This window comes from Sinocyclocheilus grahami, unplaced genomic scaffold, assembly GCF_001515645.1.
Source record: "Sinocyclocheilus grahami isolate Dianchi unplaced genomic scaffold, SAMN03320097.WGS_v1.1 scaffold706.1, whole genome shotgun sequence".
In the NCBI taxonomy this organism is placed as follows: domain Eukaryota; kingdom Metazoa; phylum Chordata; class Actinopteri; order Cypriniformes; family Cyprinidae; genus Sinocyclocheilus; species Sinocyclocheilus grahami.
In genome coordinates, this window is record NW_015505885.1 from 608101 (window position 1) to 611603 (window position 3503).

Here is a 3503-nt window from a genome sequence, read left to right on the forward strand (position 1 = left end):
ACCTTCAAACAGTGTTACTAGTTTAGAATTTTCGTCTACTAAAATTAAAATTAATTGTATTTAAGTCAATAAGTAAATTTTTCATTATATATATTTGTAATATTTTTTATTAATTTAAAATAATTACAATATTGCTGACTCAAAATGAGAGGAGAGACCACCTGAATGTCGGAGCTCCTCTTGTAGCCAGTGTTGAATTTCTCATGTATGTTTTCCTTTGCCTTCCAGCATCTAGTTCCAGCGATGCTTGTTCGTAAAGTGGTTTCGCCCTGTTTCAGTCGGCGACTTATGCCAAAATCAGCCAATCTGGCTTTTCCTTTTATGTCTGTAACAAACAGAAAGTTCAAATTATTTCTAGAAAGAAAAAAAAGTATTCTAATTAATTGAATCACATAAGTTTAGCTCCTACCAATCAGGACATTCTGGGGTTTGATATCTCGATGGAGCACTTTGGTTTGCTGGTCGTGTAAAACCTGTAAGCTGCAGAGAACTTCCTTCACCAGCTTCTTCAGAACCAAAGATCTCTCAGCGCTGTCATCTGGTAAATGATCTTGGATATATTCCTCCAGTGAGTACTCACAAAGCTGAAGAACAAGATATCCGAAATTGTCATCTTCAGCAAAGTCCACATATCGCACAATGGAGGGATCATCAAGTTCTGGGAGTCGTAGAAATTCCTCCTCGTTTTTGAGGACTTGGTAATTAGACCTGTTCATTCGTTTTACAGCCACCTCAGTGCCGTCATCCCTCAAACCAAGGTAAACTTCTGTTCCATCACTTCCCTTAGCGATCAGAAATTCGGGGTCAGGAACAAGAGTAAGACCTGGCGGTCTGCATGTCTTGCTAGCATCAATGTTAGCTAGCTTCTTAAGCTTGGACCTCCAACGACAGCTGGTTTGATGCCACCTTCTTGGGTTATTTGGGGTTTCATCAGACTGTGTGAACGGCTGCACACTGGGACTTGATTCCTCAATGGATGTCACTACAGTGTCCTCTTTATCTTGCTGCTCACTTTCTTGTGATCCTTCTTCTTGTTGGATTTTCTTCTTCTTTTTCTTCTTCTTCCTGCTTGTTGATAGAGCTGCAGTCTCCTCACATAAACTCTCCACTGCACTCGAACCTGCTGGATGCCTCAGTGATTCATCCAACATTTGGAGCTTTTTTTTCATGACTTTATCCATCTCTGTCTCCGCTTTGATAAGTATCATCTCTGGGACAGGTGACAATCCACACAATGCTACAAGTTTAGGAGCGAAGTCATTTATATTGGCAAACAGTCCATATGTCCAAACTCCAGTGAGACTTGAATAATGAGGACGTGTGAGAGGCAACAGACTTTTGCACAACTTCTCATAGACGGAATTATTCATACTCAGTTTCTGCTCAGACGTCTTCTGCATCATGACATTGAGCATTTTGAGTATTAAACTAATGACTGTTTCACCATTTGTGTTTCCAGAGTGCTTAAGGCTGTTTGTTAGAATTGACACAAGATCACTGAATACCGGAGCAGAAACACTGTCACTGACACACAAAGCAACATTTAAGCAGTTCAGTGCAATCAGCCAGTGTTCCTGAGGGATTTTTGGGAAGCGTTTGATGACTCCCTCAATGTATCTGTATGCAATCTTTGTATCTTTTAACCATTTGATGGCGCTCTGATGATACTGCTCCGCACTTGGACCAATGACACCAAAATACACCTCAAACAAAATTGTATGAATGATAGGATTCTCTTGAAAGAAATGTTCCTCATAGATTCTACAAACTTCTCTCTGATTTTTCATTCGTACAGCACAAGAAAAAGAGAAAAACAGATGCACCTTCTCAAACACTTCACCCTGCGAAGATAATTGATGAATCATTTTCTCCACTTTTTTATCTAGCTCTGGATTCACCCCATAATTCCTTTCAGGTGAAGCTCCAGCCTCTATAAGTGCTTTCACAATGTCTTTATGGTCATGATCAACAGCACATTGCAATGGTGTAACAATTGTAACCCATGTCCATTTGGGTTAGCTTTTGCTGCAAGTAATCTTTTCACAATAGTCAGTGGAACCCCAGTTGTAAATGCAGCGTAGTGTAGAGGTGTTTGTCCATTTGTTGAGGATTTGTTTGGATCAGCCAACTCTTTAAGTAGATAAGAGCAGATTTCTTCATTTCTGCATAAAACTGCTGCAGTTAATGGAGTAACATCATCCTTCCAGTCTTTAGAAGGGTACAGTTCATTAATATCTCTGCCTCTTATTAATTTGCAAAGTTTCTTTAACTTGTTGTCTATGATGCATTTTATTAGAGGGTCTGTTTTTCTAGGAACCGCTGGAATTGGAATTGGAAGTGAGATCTGGAATGCCATGGGCCTTCAAATGTTCATTACAGTCTGTGGAGAGATGTAATTCAGGCACTGAGTATAGCATTATCACTTGTTTTCTTCTTTCCGACAGTGTTAAAAGGTTTTTTTTAGTCATAGGTTTTTTTTGTTGAAAATCTTTAAATTCTGTCAGTATCATCATGTCATGATGTCATGTTAGTCAATTTAATTTTTTTCTATTATTTTATCTGACTAAAATGCCATATAATATTGTCAACGAAAATAAAATGTTTTGAGAAAATACATTTGGAAACATTTAAACTATTTATTTGAAACATTTACTAAGTAAAACATTCCAACTATAAAGATTAATAAACATAAAAAAACCTGCACTCTTTCAAATAATATGAAGTTATTACTTTTTTGTACTGTTGTAAAAATAAGTCTTTAAAACTATTCTTTATTCTTCCATGTTTTACAGACTTTTTAGGATGCTGCACTTTGTGTAGCCACTTGTTACATTATTGGAAGCCTATGCACAACTTTAGAATTTTGACTAGAGCATACTTTTCAGTTCAAGTTGCTGTACGTTTACTTTTGTTGTTTGTCTAAATGCAAGTTAAAAAGAGCAGAGCAATCCCAACACGATCAAACCAGTCTGAACGTGTTGACTGGAACAAAAATGCATTTTGGTTCAATCATTATAGCCCAGTTTAACCCCTTGATCCTAACACAATGTACAGTATGAATTGCAGCAACCAATTCTTAACCTTTTACTTTTCTTATTATTGTAATATACACGAGTACAAAGAGGAAAAACTGCAAAATTTGTATAACCATGGAAAAAATAAAACCCTCGCCTTTGCGCGCGCTTTTTGTTTTCATGGAAATGAAACGAATGATGGCGGCCCGATCTCGAAGAATACATCCTTTCGGTGGCGGGTGCTCACTTATCGAGAGGGCCTCACTTCAAGTATATATCTAAAGTGTTTAAACTAGTAACTTGTATCGTTTCTACACCGTGAAAATGCATTTCACAACGTTAAAAGAGAAAGAGAAAGAGAAAGGATTCTCATGCATGTCTAAACACGCTTTTTCAATATCAGCGCGCTCGTTCAATAAGATAGAAAGTCATATTATCCAGAGTCGTTTTACATTAAAAAGCCATGAATATGAATGCGACATTTAATAT

The 3503-nt window shown here is 37.3% G+C and overlaps 1 pseudogene; it reads right to left on the reverse strand.

Moving 5' to 3' along the window:
• The window catches only part of LOC107559945 (uncharacterized), a 9491-nt pseudogene extending 7115 nt beyond the window's left edge, over positions 1–2376 (reverse strand).
• Positions 2377–3503: the final 1127 nt, after the last annotated feature.